Raw genomic sequence first — 17,119 nt, forward strand, 5'->3', positions numbered from 1 at the left:
AAATCTTCTCACGAGGCAAAAATGTCTGTGAACAAAGACAGGGGCTTCTAATGGTGGTTATTAATGATTGTAAGAGCTGACTTGATCGCAAAGGAAGCTTGCGGATACCTTTCCGTGTGATGGTTTAGCGTAGGTGCAACGTTATAACTTCAATGCGACGGGATTTACCGTTTGGCATTAAACGAAGAAGACGATCAATCATAAATTGAAGATACGCGGAAGAAATTGCCTCGAACTGACGGATCGCACGAAGGTACGTCTTATATACGATCCACGCGTTTCACACCGACACACGTTTGGAGAATCGTTGTGATCATCGTACTCGTAAAAGTTATCATAGAAATATTTCTCTCGACTCGGACATCCTCGTAAGCTGAACAACTGTTCCTTCGGGGTAATTTTCACCCGGTCGAAATACACGCATGTAACTCGAAATGAATCCCTCACGGGGAACGGAATTTGCACGTGTGTCACGTGATACGGGTACGTGCGTGCTGATATCCAGCGTACCGTCGCGAACGAGACCGAAGAAATTGTGCGTGTATACGGTGGAACATCTAATACTGTTATCTCAGCAGGAGACGCTCGGGTCTCTCAACTTTCATTCCATCTTTCAAAGCTGCTGCTGCTGCTACAGCTGCTGCTCCAGGAGCGTTGCCAGCGAACAATTTGGTAAAGGAGACAAGAAAAATAAAAAAGAAAAAAAATACGTCTCATCGGTAGATTCATTTTTTCAAAAGATAGGTTCTCGCGACATCCGTGGAATTTGATTCCGCGTCAAGACCGCCGACCAATCTTCAGACTAAACTGCAGCGCGATGTTTTCCAGATGTCACGTCTGCCGTCATAGCGTAATTAAAATCTCATGTAGGTACCGAACAGTATGTTGTACTGTTATTAAAGTAACGATCGCCTTTGCGGCAAACTACGTCTGTCGACGATAACTATGGTATGTCCTGAGCCTCGAAAGGAGGCGACGCGACGCGAGGTATCGATAATTTATTTTACGGATGAGGAAGGAAGAAAATGTGCCTCCCGTTAACCCGAAAGAAGACCGCGACCGAGCAGATGACACCTTCTTCCCATAGCGAAACCCGTTTGTTGAGGCAAAAAGTAATACGGCCGCACAATCTAGGAGCGTGCCACTTCTTATCTATTCGTCTATCGATCCCCCATCCGCGGCACTCTGCGGCACGATCGTGAATCACGTTGAAAGGCGTCGTTCCATCCTCTTTCCTTCCTGCAGTCATGCCCCCAGCGGTTGTCAAGTCTGCACAGGGTATTATGCGGTTAAATTAAGGAGCCGCAGTCATCCCATTCGAATCACGGTCATGCATACACAGTGGAACTGTTATACAGCCGAATTAAACAGTAGAAGATTTCAGTGGCTAATATGCGCCAGGAATTAACCTCCGATTGCTACCGTAGGTGAACCGGGAATATTTTTTGCTTCAATGATCATACATCGCGTGCCTGAGCCGTTTGCCAAATGATTTGGCAAATCTTCCGGGTATTTCGTAGCTGCATTTTATTCTTTACACTATCGTAGCTTCGGAGCAGATTATCCTTGCGAAACATCGCCTTATGAGAAATATTCGCCATGCCGTATATATTCACACGAATATCCACCGAATTGGGCCATGTTACGAAAATTACGCAGCTAGTCCGCAAGTCCTCGGGCTGTATCCGTTGAACGTCGCTTGATACAGATCGCTTGAGTTGTCAGTCTTTACGGCTGACGAGGTAGACCGTTAGTCGAGTAGTGTTTTTACCAATTAAAGTTATTTTTAACACCGGGAGTCGGTATAAATTCCCTCCTTGGTATGGCGCAGCTAGTGGAGGACGTTGAGGAAGAGAAGGCCGACTCGTCACTTCGGACGTTCTCGACTCCACGCAGCGGTGAGTGGCCTCAGTCGGTACGCCCTGAAGGGAAGTAACCTGCAGTCATCCACCCAGATGCAAGCTCGGATAGGCAAATGTAATCGAGTCTCTGTCGGCCAGTCAATTGGCACGTTCGCGTCATCTATGAGTTTGTTAGAACGTCCACCGTCCACTTTCTTCGTCTCTTTTCAGCTCGGTTTCGACCTTGGCGAAGTATCCTCCGGGTACGAATGGCCCGGGGACCAGAAGCTGGAAATCCCCACGGGCAGTAATTGTGCAGCTTTGTCAAGGACGGGCGTTTAGGAACCTCGCTGGACGCCGATCAATGCTTCCAGAGTCCGGTGAGATCTTTTCGTTTCTTCCGTTTGGCTCGTGTGACTCTTGCGTCCGAACCTCGTCTGCGCTGACGACGAGCGGAATTACAATGACCCGGAATTCGAGATCAGAGACAGACCACGTCTCGTACCGTGTGGTCCTTGGTTGAACGGTTCGCTGCTCCCGCACAATGTGCATCGAATTACCGTACTCTTATCCAGACGCCGCTCCCATCGCTCCGCGCCTACTCCTCCGACAGCTTAGGAGCCGTTCGCCCTCCAAAATACGCTGGTACAAATATCCTGCCCTCGAAGTTTCGGTGCCGAATAACAGTTCGTTTTAAGAGCGCTTCCGGTACGAAAGTAGAAAAGTAGGGCACACTGACAACCGATGAGGGTGCAGGAGGCATGTCTCGGCCGATCGTCCCATGCACCAGGGACCGTAAAAGAACTGTATAACCGATGGTTTTTCTTATCCCTATATTTCACCATGATGTCCCTTGAAGATAGAGTATCTCACGAGAAGACCGCCCTTCGGGATCGCGAGTCTAGAGGAACAAGTTGGACTGGATCGTACGTACTCGTCTTCGATCTGTCGTCGGTAACAGAGAATCATCTGTGGACAGAATTCTACAGCTGCTTCGATTAACTTTAATTTAAGCTACCTCAGAGCAATGATATAAAAAACGCATATGAAATTGGTTATAGTGGGAATATTTTTCTGACATTACCGTTATTTCCAAGTGAACTACACTGCCGAGTGGGGCACCTGTGCTCACAGCTATAAAGGATATCCTCTCAGGCGTGCTGTAGATAATCAAATATATAAACCAAACTTTGGCCGTTTGTTTCGATTTGGCCGAACGGCCTGCCACGTGGATCTGCAAGCTGCGAAAATGGAGTAAGTAATGGGTCACATCGCGTTTTATAGGTTTGAAAGTGTGATGTGTGTGAAATACGACGTCTTACTTCTGACAGTGACAAAATATGGATATGTCTTCATTATTAACTTTCATCCCACCGTAAAGAGAATTGCTTCGTCTCTATATGGGCAAAGGATGCACAAACAGACGCTCATTATCGGTTCGGTCGAACGCGGTCTGCGCAGCAGTTTTCATCGCTGATCGGATATTATGTTACCGGTAATGAGAGAAAAAGAGAGAGAGATGGAATCGAATCACGCCGGTATTTATCGAGTCTCTTGACCCGAGCATATTTTTTTTTAATTCTTTTCTTTTTATCCTGAGAATAGATGGAAGGTGCAATCATGTACCTATAATTCGGGTTCGTAATTTCCAAGTATTTATCTAGGAAGTAGCCGGTGCACTTCGGCGCTACGAGCATGTAGCTTTATGTAGTCCAAAGATGCGCAGCGTCCAATTTAATAGTCCAACTCAAGTTGACCGACATCAATCATCGCGGTTAATTGCTTCGCGCGTCATTCGCTCTTGCGCGCGCGACTTTATCGTTCATATTGATATTGAATTTTCTCTAGCGAAAATTTTTTCCCCTCGCATTCTCATTCCGCGTTATCCAATATTCCATTATCGCAATTTCTGCGGCCTCGCTCCGCCCCAGACAAGAAGAATTGAACAGATATGATTAATTTGAAACTCGCATTTTTACCCTGAAAAGTGATCACGTGGCGCTCGCAGGCTGTAAGCGAAGTTCGGAGAGGAATTTTTACAGAAATATAACGGTGAGCTCATCAGCCACTGAGAGTGTCGGTTGGTTATACAAATACATGTAGGAATAAATGAGATACAGGACATTTTCATGCGCGTATGCATGCAGCACACGTGCACACATACTTACTGTAATAAACATGCAAATAAGCCATTAACGTCGAGAGAGCCCTTCGGTCGGAAAGTAGCGTATATGTTTGAATTTAATTGGCGTGTTCGTTTTCTGCGTTTTTACTCTCTCCGCGAAAGAATAAATCAACTTTAACATATTATTAACTCACGCCTGCAGTATTACTGTATAATCTATGTAGCATTTTAACTATGGCGCAATTGTTATGGAAATTAATTTTTATCGGCATGGGTATAAATGAAACGTCATTAACCCTTGGCACCGCTTCCAGCTCCGCAAGCCCCTTTCACGCTGTAATCGAACCACTGACCCGGCAGCAGATATTATCCCAATAAAATTCATCGCGAAGCATATACTCGTATAACCTACCCCATTACGCGCAACCGAAGCGTACAAGTGAAATGGCACAATACGTCCATAACCCTTGCACCGTGCTTTCCTTCCTATTTTCATCCTTGTTCCTGCCTATTTATTTTTTCTATTTTTTCATCTCGGGATACGGACAAACCAGCTCCTCCAGCCTCCGCGCTCCCCTACAAGGACTTACTGCCGGTGTGCAAGTCTCCATTTTCTAACGGAGCCCAGCGATCCGCGATGATCTTTGCAAGGCAATTTTCTCAGACTTTAACAAATGTCCGACAAAATTTATTTTATATACCGCGATTAGAGCACTGCAGAGGCCTCGGATTCGTAATGCCCGCACATATCTTTGTCTCTAGTTCCGCGTATGTACTTGCGACGGAAACTTTTAAAACATTTGTTTTTACATCCAACAGAATGAGTCATGAGAGCGAAATCCCACAGCCTCGAATCCCGAATTCCCTGAAGAGTTTTCTCGACCCTGCAAATCACTCCAGGAATTCACCTTACACGGTTTATCAATGCCAGTTCTAGCGAAAAACAAAGGGAGTTAACCTGATTCAACGTGTGTTATACAAACACAATTTTCATCTCCTGTTGAAATTCATTTTCATACTTGAGAAATGCTTGTGTTTAAAGACTGTACCTGAAGTTGCAGAGTCATGCAGAGTTTTACCTCGATTTCCGTGAAATGACCTGCACTTCTGAGCGCGCAACTAGACAATGAACTCGGATCCAAATTACCAGCCTAAAGCACTCGTATAAGTAGCTGAGATTGGTCAATTGGGGCCCAGAAACGGTCCCGTTAAATGTTCTTGAGAATACGCAGGATTAAAATTGAGGCAAATTGGCCGGGGAACAATTTTCACCCGGAAGAAGGCTGCACGAAATTAGAGTCGAACCGATGAATGATCCGCGCCGATCGATAGCCGGATTAGATTTCCAAGTCGTTTATCCACAACGTATCAGCGACACCGTGTAATACATGCCATCAAAGTCGTACACGGTCGATGAGTCCGCGGAATTTTCACCGACGTGTTACCAGGCCACCTCCACGTTATCCGCGTTGCGGATCACGGAACCCGCGAACAGAGCCTTCAAGCTTTGGCGCGTCCGTCGGTCTATGACAGCCGCGGCAAACATCCTCTGCAACGAAAAAAATACGCCGTCACCAGGTTGGAATAAACGAAACCGGTAATTAAAGAGAGAACTATGGTCACTCGCATGTGCGACCGAAGGGCCGTCAAGGAGCCCGACCTTGAGCCGCGATAAAGCGTACCTTGGTACAAAGTACAAACCACGAAGGTACACCTGGTATACGATAATGTACGTTTCGGTAAGCAGTACACCTCGAGCGACTCAATCCCAGAGGAGACGGTCGCCGCTTGATTTACGTACGTCGAGGTTGAGAGTCAGCCGGATGGACGAAACCCGTCGCCTACGTTTTACGTCAAACGATAAATGTCTCTCGACTGCACGCAGCTTCTGCAGGAGCGCGGTGCCATTACTCGACGATGTGTGTATTCAGGCTGCGATTGGAAAAGGGATAAAAATTCGGCATCCCCGTTGGCTCACCTTCACGAGTCTCGAAGAAGAGATATACGCGGATATTATTCCTCCGCAAGAGCAATTCCCGTTCTCTTCGTCGGCTACAATGTAACCAGAGAGAAGGGACAAAGAGCGTAGGTATTGTAGAAACACCTGGGAAGCGGGACCGTGTAGTTTTCTATGGTATTTTACTTGTTGTACGAGTTTCTGCAGCGTATAGGATAAGCGACGATATCGAGGGTTTCGCATTCGCGCAGCATCCCTGCAGATGCTGCAGCAACAGCACCAGCAGCACTCGTTGCAGTACCTACCTAAGTATTCGCGTTCGAGGTAATGATTATGTCCGTAGTTACATTCATAGGCTGCGGGTATAACGTTCAGGCCGATAGCGGTGAGTGCTAATGGGGCGGAAGTTCGGTATTGTACGTAAGAAATCTGCAGCGGCCAAGGTTTTAGGTACATACCGAACAACGCGTAGGTACTTAGAGTACGACTAGCGCCATTAAAACGCGCCAACAGTTTTCACAGAAAAATCAACACGATCTGTACCGAGCGTTTTGAATCACGTACACGCGCATCGCAAAATGTCGGCCTGTATTTATACGTATGTATGTACGTATACGTACATCGACGGCTGCTCAATTTTCTCCGACTTCCTTTTTCGTACGGCGCGGAAAAAAGCCGGTGTCTTGTTTATAAGTGGCTTGATGGTTACGCCATCGCGATGTCTACAAACTGGTAATTACCCGACCGTTGCACGCAAACTCATTAAACGACTAGGATAAGCTACGGTGCCCGCTATCGCGGAGGATTCTACGTTTAGGTACAGCGTGGAAAACATTAACGCGTGCAGTTATATTGGGACTGAAATTATTCTCCTCGAACGAAAAGCGCTAATTTCTCGCCTCCCTAGTCAGCTGGGACTTCGTTCAACCCACGACTCCGGTTAGGCTAATGTTGTTCACCAAGAAAGATCGGCGCGCCTGTAATGGTGAACGAATTCCGCACCTTTGACCCTCGGGCAAGAGTGTGCAGTTCCGTCGACGCTTGATCGTAGTTTAGGTCCTTCATGCGATCGTGCAGTTATTATCGCGGGTGGATGAACCCGAACGGTGAAGATAGATTCGCAAATAGGACGGAGTACGCCGTAAATCTCAATAATTGACAGCAGCGTAGAACGGACGATATTTTAACGCGATACAAGGTTCCAATAACGCGCTCAAGCCTCTTCGATTCAACTTGACCGGAGAGCACGAGCACACGCCGGCTTGCAGAGCCCCGGAACAAATAGGCAAATTCGAATTACGTACTCCCCGATTAATAATCTGCAAATCGATACGGAAACCGTTTCGATGCCGAGGTTCTATAATTCAGCTTCCGCTGTAATGAATCGGGACGCGTGCACGATTTGTCAACGGAGAAAGAAAAAAGGAGAAAAATAAGAAGGAGACGGTCGTCGAGTTCTGCACTTTCGGATGTAGAATACTTCGTTACTACGGAGTCCCTCGCTTCTTCGTCTATTTTTATCCCGGCCCTGCACGGCACCGCTATCGATAAATTATTGCTAAAAGCGTTGGTCCAATCGATAGGACGTGTTCCAGCATGCTCGACCCCTTTGACCATTTCTGAATAAGGTGCCCAAGCGTCGCTTGTAGGCCTTTGGGTTACGGGACTGGTAACGAAGTGGCTTTGGAAGGCACAGGTCAGGGTACCGACGCTTCGATGCTCCGGCCTGATGACGTTACAGTCGCGTACAAGTCGGCGCGAAGCGGCGTTTCCTCGTGCCGGTGTCACGCGGTATGTAAATGTGCGGAATGATGCACGCGTGTGGCGTTTGGATGTCCGTATACCGTGGCATACGTGGGCAGAGAAGTTGTCCTCGCCAAAGCGGGAAAAAGGAGACCGGGTCATCCCGGCGTTGCATGTGATTTTAACGGACGTAACCCGCGATTAAGAATCTCGTAATTACACAGTGGCACAACGGCGTGGATACAACTCGCAAGGATGGAAATAGGGAAGCGGAACGTATTATGGAGTCGTTGCGTTGTGTTCTCGCGTACGTACGCGCATTCGTGTACACGTGTGAGCGCATTTTAAATACCGTTTTCGGCCGGCTCTTATATTACACTATACGCTGGCAATAAGGAGCCGCATGCCTACAGCGATTTATACAGCTGCATGACGAACATTCATACGGTAATTTAATGCGCCTAATTGTCATTGGTAATGAAACTCTTCTCCTGGATCTTTAACGGTACCGATACGCTGCTCAACTACGAAGAATTAATAAAAAGTAAACAGTGTATCTACAGGTATGTATATTTCGTGTATAAACACTTGGGTGACATAGATTTTGATCGTTATCAGAAATTATTACCCCTGCATAAACAAGCTAATTATTATTTATTGCTTTGCACTTTTTCTCGCACGCAATTATAATCACGTCTCGTAAATATCCCTAGACGCGACCTTGTTACGCAGGCATAAGACGCACCCCGCTAAGCAAGGCTGCGGTCGTATCAATCTAACTGTACAGCAATCGAGTGATCTACATAAGCATTTAGATGTATACACGGTATATTCGTTTCTTGCCGTTCGATTTTATTCATGATTACTCTGTTATTGCATCTCATTTACTTGGCGTTGTTCCAGATTTACTACGCCGGTCTCTGTACCAGATCAGCCCGAATTGCAAACCGTGACACTGCTCACGCCATCGCGATTCGTGACTGATCGCAAAAAGTGATTTGCGGTTGAACGAATACCTCTTGTAGCTACGCCAAATTTGACCATTTTGTCATTCGTGGTTTTAAATATTACCTACCGCTCGACTTGACCGCCTTTCATTTTTTTCACAATTTTAAGGTACGAGGAATCGGACCAATTCAAGCATGCACAAAGACGAAGGCCGAAAGATGCAGGCTGATGCGACTTTGCCAGCGCGGATGCTTATTGCAGCCCGTTTGGAGTGCGGATGCCGCCGGAGCCGGCACACGATCCGCGCACGATTAACCGCTTTATAAGGTAACGCACCTTGTTTATGTATCCGCTAATGATCCACCTTATACAATAACTTATCCATAACTGTACACCCGAGCCGCGCGTGAACATAACAGTGGCCTGGGTCCGTATCTAGATTCTTGAGAGTCAGTAGTAAATACCAGCAGTGGTAGACCCGAAGCGTGCAGTATGCGCTCTAGGCTCTGAGGTTGCATAATTCAACTCGGATGCTAACTCCGCGCTTATTCATATATAAGGAGGTAATATGTAACCCGGCCTGCGGACATCAAAAATGTCGATCCTTGTATCAAGGCACACAGCGAGCTTTATAGTCTCAGTATTTATGATTCTGCTCCAACGAGCAACGGTGCAGTTGAATATTAATCATCATCCCCGTGGCGGGAAATTCCCTGTGAATAATTAATGTTTCGAACGGGCAAGGTGAGGGTCGGATTGAAAATCCTCGACCAGCTTTTGGACTCCTCAACGCTTCCTCACTAGAGTAGGGTGTAGGCGTACCGATGGAGTCGTAAAGCTTTAGGCAAATACAAAATTTAAAATCCACGTCTTCTTTTGACATCGCTGACGGTTATTTTGAGGAAGAAGAAAACGTTCGTGGAAACATGTGTGTTACAAGAGCAGCGAAGGCCGTTGCGTCCACTTACCTGCCACACCCGCTCACCAAGTATGCGAAAAGAGGACTCGGTATGCGAATAGTTAGCTGCGAGATAGCTGCGCACAAGATTCTTTGGGATAATATTTCTCGGCACAGCAGCGTCTAGTATTTCACCCTATTCATAGCATAATGGTAAACCTGCAGTGGAGATCGCGTGATTGTGACTAATGGAGCCGAGGAGTTTACGATTCGCAATGCGGTATTGTCTTTTTATCGGTCGTATACCGGTTCCCGGGTTATTCTGTGGTAAATCGTTTTCGCAAATTGCCCCCATGCAGTCGTGCAAAACGTTTCGAATCCCTTTTTCGTTCATTCCTATGCGGGTGATAGAGACAGAGAGAGAGAGGGCGAGAGAGAGAGAGTGTTTGTTGCTGTGTCTGTGTGCAGGTGGGCGTGGACCACGTGGATCTCGACACTCCAACCGCGATTTTCAACTCCCGTGAACTTCCAACTAATTGTAAGCTTCCTCTTTCGGTTAAGTTTACCACCGCAAGAGGTGGCCACATTTTCCGTGTGACGAGTAGCTCGCACGGCGCTCTCGCTTGATGCCGAGGCATCGTATACCCTGAGGTCTTGTTACGTGCGGGTTCACGAGGCGAGGGTTACCGTCATCTCGTTTCCCTTAACGAGCAAAAATTTGACGGCGTGATTTTAGGGAGGACTTTTGCAAACGTCTCAATGAAACTCGTCGGGTAATATTGTTGAAAAAACGAAAATCGAGAGAAATATATTTGCGTATTGGTCGAATGGCCCTCGCACGGTGCAGGTTTTCGAGAAACGGCTCGGTAAGCTCATTACTTCAGTGTTGCATAATGATTCAAATTACAAGCATAACACCGCGTGGCTCTCTCGTTAGCTTCTGAACCCCGCATAAATACACGCTGTATGTGCCTACCAAGGTATCGGAATGTTTCAAGCATTCTTTAATCCCGTGGGAACTACTTTTATCCCGTATGATATCGTTAAGTGCAGACATCTTCCGCTAGATGCGTGGTCGTCAACCTTTTCATTTTCTAATCTTTTTATTCACTCTTCCGGGGCGTGTATTACACTGCAGAAACCCGGTCGGATAATGTGAAAAATACAGTTAAAAACCATGCATGGAAGTGTATCCCTCTACGCACGCGTCTACTCTCGTAACATTGCTCGCTAGTCTGCTCTTATTCCGTAAGAACGCTGTTTTACGACCGTCGCTTAGACACTGGCAAGCGTGCATGGACTGGGTGAACCTGCGAAACTTGACAACTGTGTCATTGCCAGGGAATAAGCTGCGCTTTCCTCATTTACCGTTGTCCATTGCGGTGAATTGATGCAACAGATCTTGGTACCAAAAAACTGTACTTGTGAGTGGGCACGATGCTGGAAAGATCATCTTTCTTCGCATAAATCACTGAAAATCGTTGCATTTTACAAAATCAATGAATTACCGTATTTGCGTAATACCAAATCACGGATAATCGTGTTTACTGGTACATTTCGATACCGCCAGTGATGTTTGATCGAAATATAACACCGGCTGCGGTATTTACAGAGCATCCAAGTCAACAACGGTGGATGCTAATGAACCCAGGCAACCTTGCCTGTAGGCTTTCGTTTCGAACTCTGACCTGAAATCGAAAGTCATAGAGACCAATTGGAATGTTGATTAGCCAAGAGTTCTTGGCATGATCTTGCCGAAGCGAAGCATTCAAAGTCGGTGTTCACCGATTTCGAATATGAAACAGCCACTGAAATAGCTGCGCAAACAGGGTACGGTTATACAATATGAAATTCCGAAGGTAGACCGTTTACAACTGTTCTTGCATAGCAACGTAAGTACACATCGAATGCTTTTATAATAAGGCTGAAAATTTTTCTACGACTCTTTACGCAACCCAAAACAATTATTTGTAAAACCGGATTGTTTTTTTTCAACACCATGTGAACAAACTAAGTGTACGATTTAGCGAAGCAAACAACGTTGAGGAGCCTGTAAAAAATGTTGAATATTTTCTTTTTACCGCGGCTTCCGTCGTCTCGTCAACCGCGTCTGAATACTTTCGCCGTTGTTTCGATAAACGAGTACGGAATAGGTAATTTCGAAAATCTCGCTTAGATCGCGGCGACTCGACAGCCGCGAACCGTTAGAGCGTGAAGAATAATAATCGAGTATCGGCATCTCTGCGCAGCGGCGAGAACGTTGGTTGGTATATAAATTTACGCGAGTAGTTTCCGCGTGTAGGTATACGGACTCCCTTGCGATATGTTATTGCGTATAATAAACTTGAGGGGGCTTCCAAGTATCAGCTAGGGCAATTGGAGGAAGATCGCCGCAAGAATATCCGACCGGTTCGAGCCAGCCTCTTATAGACTAGAACGAGCGCTAGAAACTTATCTGGATACGAAGGAAGAAGTTGCGTCGTGAACAGAACCCCCGTCATGAGGTTAAAGCTGCACCTCGGCACGTAACTTGTATTCCATATTGCCGAGGTAAAACGTATGGCGTGTAACTTTGACTAAGTCGATTCATCAGCCATGCATTTTGCAGCCGGCGAGCGGTTTGCGCTCTCGCACGGTTAATCTAATTCATTATTAATAAATTACCTGCACCGCCGGTTGATCATCGTGTAATTTATGCGGAAGCCTTGTATTCTCTTTCGTACTCGCACGAGTGTGTGAAAATTCTGTATCGCTTCTTCGAGCAATGCACGAGGTAACGACGCGGAAAACTATTGGCGCGAAATTCAAATTATCAACGTTACCGGTACAATTGTACGGACAATAGCTACCCGCGCCCACGCATGCGTGGCACCAAGTCTCACAAAAGAAGGGTAGAATGTTCTCAAGAGTAAAGCCTCGAGTGATGCAGTTGGATACAAAGCGCTGAAACAACCGCGGTGCATCTACCTTACGTATCTATTATCCTTGGAGGAACGGCGAGGCAATTAACATCTAATAATGCGAAGTTGATTAGCTCAGACTCCCCGATATGCCGGGGCTCTTTTGTTTCGATCCCCTCGCGTGTGTGGGTAGCTACTCTTCGTTATCCATTCAACGGTATTGAGCTTGAACGAAACTAACTAACCATAAAGCGACGTCTACCTGGCGTATATAATCCTGGACAAACTGGCGCACGTACTTCGTCAAAGCCGGTCTCTCGAGTTCCCCCGAGTCCTAACCGGGGGCGGAAACTTGGGTAAGTGCCTAAACAGCAAATAAAACGATCCTTCGATTCTGGCGTATTACGTAGTCTCCGTACATACGCGGCGAACGATGTAAACAGATTGTAACAAGTTTATACCGTGTGCAGAGGAGGGTCGATGATGCTTCGCGGTAAAAGGGATCGGCCGTGTCTTACCGGGTAATAAACGAACGCCCATACCCTTGATCGCATGGATCGTTTCACACGGTAAATCGACCGGTCGAATCATCGAGCTGTTATTTTAGGATCGATCTTTGAGTATAATCGGACGATCCAAGCACTCCGATGACGGCGAGATTAGTCGGACCTTGACTCCGGTCATGGACCGGGACAAATGAAGACGTTGTAGATTATTACATCGGACGGACCTTCGCGAGCCCATCGCGATTGCCACAAGCCATCTTAATAGTTAGCTTTGATGAAGACGTGAAACGGTAAACGTGCGTTCGTTGATAGACAGTTTTTACTTTCGTCATCCTGATCGAAATTTTATTGTAACCAATTAGGGTGAACAGAAACTGATTTTAATCACGCGTAAGACGGTTATGCATAACCGATCATTTTGAAGATGACGATAAAAATTACGGAACGAATTTACTATGCGTAAAATTATATTTGGCTTGTTCGATTATTGTTACTTTATACCATTGCCCACCACATCGTGCTCGTTGCTACGTACTATTACGTGAACACGAAATTTTGTCTCAATACCAGAGCTTACAGCGGTCCGTATGAATAGAAATTTTATAGCACGAGCGAATAATAGCAAAATATAACCGAAGCGCATATACGGAGTTTCATTACTGGATAAAATTCCTGAAAAATAAATAATGTATGACGATAAATCCACAAGTGCCAGCTTCAGATGTTTCACGTGACCTTTATTACCGCGTCTATGACCTTGTTTCCAGACACGATCCAATAAATTTTTTCGTATTTTCCAATTATTTTCCCGTCTATCTCGATTTTCATGAAATCTTTTACGATGTACCGATATACATACAAAAAGAGCGCCAGGGACGTTCTGCCAAGCGAGGTGAAACTTTTCTTGCAACACAACTCGTTCTGCCACATGGCAATGAAATGACAATTGAGAATTATGTCGTTACTCGAAGTAGCAATTCCGCCAAGTTCAACTTGCACTGGACGTTTCTCCTTCCGGTTCGCTCGCACTTCGATCCACTCGATGGTTCCCAGTGTTTTTATAATGCCACCCTTCCGTTTCGCGTGCGCCTGCCGCATGATGCATGCTGCACTAACGCCGTCCACGCATTGTAGCTGACACAGCACACCCTTCGCCGTTATGCTGAAAAAGCTTTCGCGTGTACTTAGTCCACGTTGACGACCCACGCGTCGTGATCCTGCGGGAATGAGCGAGGCCCTGGGTGGAAATGTAACCGCGATGGACAAACCGACGCACGGACTGCAGGCGGACACGAGTTAAATTGGCATGAAGCGTGACCGGTGTCCACTCGCTGATTCTGCTTCTGCTTCTGCTTCCGCGTCGCTTTAATTGCAATTACAGTACCGTTTTTTGCTGTACTTTACTAATTACATATTACACACGATTCTACGATACGAGGAATATTTAGGTTACGCACATGGTTTTTCTTTATCTTGTTTTCCATTGTATGGGTTGTCCGTTTCGCGAGACGAATTAAAGAATAATTCTTCTAGATCACCGGATGAATCTTCGGAAGTTGAAGCGATGACCTTGGCACGGTTCCACGAGCGAAGCGTAACTTGACTGACGGATTTCTGAATTTCTTGTTTCTGAAAAACATTTCGTTAATTTTCATCTGTTGCATCGGGGATCGAATATAGTTCTTTCAGCATCTAGCCGCTGTACGTGACCATAAGCACTACGGTTTTCATCCACGGATCAAAGATCAAGAAAAAATAACTCTGATTTTATCACGTAACGTTGGACGTGCTTCAAGACCAAGCGTCGCAACCCAACGAGAACAAAGAATTGATCCTGTAAATTCCACGGGTGATTAGCAGCTGCACCCACAGGTTAGAAGAACAATCCAGGGAACAAACGGAGTGTCGGGAGTCTCGTAAAAAGTGGGTTTATACTCGGATACCTTCCTGCGAGTGGTATACAATATATACATACGGTATATATACATATACATGTATATCTATATCTATATAGAAAGGGTACACACCCTAGAGAGCCATCGCCTCACGAAGCTTCTAGACCTGCACAGTTCATTACCTTCATCACGTGATGAAGATTGTTCTTTCGTCACGGTTGATGTATCGTTGAGCAGAACCCCGCGGAGTGTATACATTAAATGCCATAATTCTGCGAAAGTCAGATGATTGCCTGCAACTGCAACTGCAACGAAGAACTTCTGCGTTATCCGCGGTCCCGTCGACTGCGCCACCCTTCAAGTACCTATAAGCCTAGGTCTAATTTTGCCTTGGTGCGAAGCCTTACAATTAGATACTGTTGCCCTCTTTGGGTTCACCTGTTAGGTTTTCTCTGATCAATGAATAAATAAATAAACAAATGAAAGATTGACTCGAAAATACGACGATATGGATGTGCTTGAAGTAATTAGAAAGGCGCGTGTCATCGACAGGAGAAATGGTAGGCAATAATACCTGCTATGTTGAGGCTTATCTTGGGCGCGATTTATGTCTGCAATAAAGGCTCACCACTGCCGGCACGCCTGCGAATGTTGCATATACATGGACAGCGCCTCGTTTGTGTACATGGATACATCATGCAATTTTACAGAGTCAACATCCTTCGTATGGAAAAAACTGAAACGATACCTTTACTCAGGACGCGACCAGCTCGAGGCACTCCTGCAGTGCCGGAAAACCTACAACTTCCAAGAAAGAGGTCGTAGACCCTTACGAATCCATCTCTTTACTAGCTGCGCTTGATTGGTCCGTAGACAAGCATAGTTGCACGGATGTTACACCCTGGAAGGTTGCAGCTGTGTTTGTGAAAGGGAGCAGATTGCGGCCGAGATAATTCAAGAAGGTGCTGGATGCAGTCAACTTCCATAAAGATATCGCGAATCTTTTTACGATCGACCATCGCAAAACAAACTTGTCGAATTATAAGGCTGAGAGTTCTTTATTCGGTTTTACAGCATAAAAATTATTGACAAATATTCAGTATTCGCAGAGGTATAATTTTTTACCGTTCCGCGTCTCAATTATACAGTTTAATAAAAATAACTAATATTTCGCGGAGAGGATATGAAAAATTATACAGATGTGAACTCTTGAAAGTTTTTTTTCGATCCAGTTACTTTAAGCAGAAAAATTTACTCTTTAACTTTTTTCATCGTTCCCAATCGACTATCAAGAATAACGTACTGAAAAAATTATGCCGTAAAAATGTTTATGTACTCCGATACTCGGTTCTCCGGTTCCTATATACGAAGCGTAAAAGAAAAGTGCTTTACGGTAAAACTGCCGCTGTAAAGTTGGATTGCGCAAAAGCTTTTGCTCTTAACTAATTCAATATATTTACGTCCATTTTATGTGAACTGGAATCTTGTTCGGTACTTGCGTCACCTTCACCTGTCTTTCGTAATTCCCGGTGAGAATCTTGCATCTTTATGCCTGCAGTTATTTGCTGGGATGCTAACCGGGTATGACCGTGGAACGAATTGTCAAGCCAAATAAGCCTTGAGAGTTTCTTTACAAGAAGTAGCTCCGAGATTAGACATGAAAGAATTACGAGTTACTCGCGAATTTTCTCCCCCGAAGTCTCGCGGAATCTCATCAAAGCGAATGAATTATTCGCCCTGCGGAGCATGATTGGATAGAGAACCTGACTCAAAACCTACCTCCACTAATTTGTACGAAGTAATCGATGGAGGTTAAAAGGCAAAAAGAGACTGCAACAGAGTGGAGAGTGGACTGCGGGAGAAGAGAAGATGCAGAGGCCTGCGCCGAAGGAAGAGGGGAATAAAGGATGCGCGCCTAGGTAGCTGCACGAAGGCGTGACGCAAACCAGAAACTAGAAGTCGTCGTCCCCTTGGGTTACAGTTATGTCATCCAATCTGAGAAAATGCTCGGCGTATTACGCGAACCGGTTATGATGTCGTTCCGGCCTTCAGAAATCAACTGCAATCGCACAACCTCGGTGGAATTCGCATTCGAATTCGACTCCTTACGTTGACCAAGTCACCCTTTTCAGAACACGTGGACCATCGGTTGCTTGCGCAATCTGGAGGGACGATTTCAAGGCTCTACTTCCACTCTGGGTGCTGGGACTTCCGCATTCCTGTGGGGGGAGGCTTATTACGGTCATACTTGAATCGCAGCATGGTTCGGAGCAGATGACAATGAACGTGGCGAGAAGTCTGGGCTC

The sequence above is a fragment of the Neodiprion fabricii genome, chromosome 3, assembly GCF_021155785.1.
Source record: "Neodiprion fabricii isolate iyNeoFabr1 chromosome 3, iyNeoFabr1.1, whole genome shotgun sequence".
In the NCBI taxonomy this organism is placed as follows: domain Eukaryota; kingdom Metazoa; phylum Arthropoda; class Insecta; order Hymenoptera; family Diprionidae; genus Neodiprion; species Neodiprion fabricii.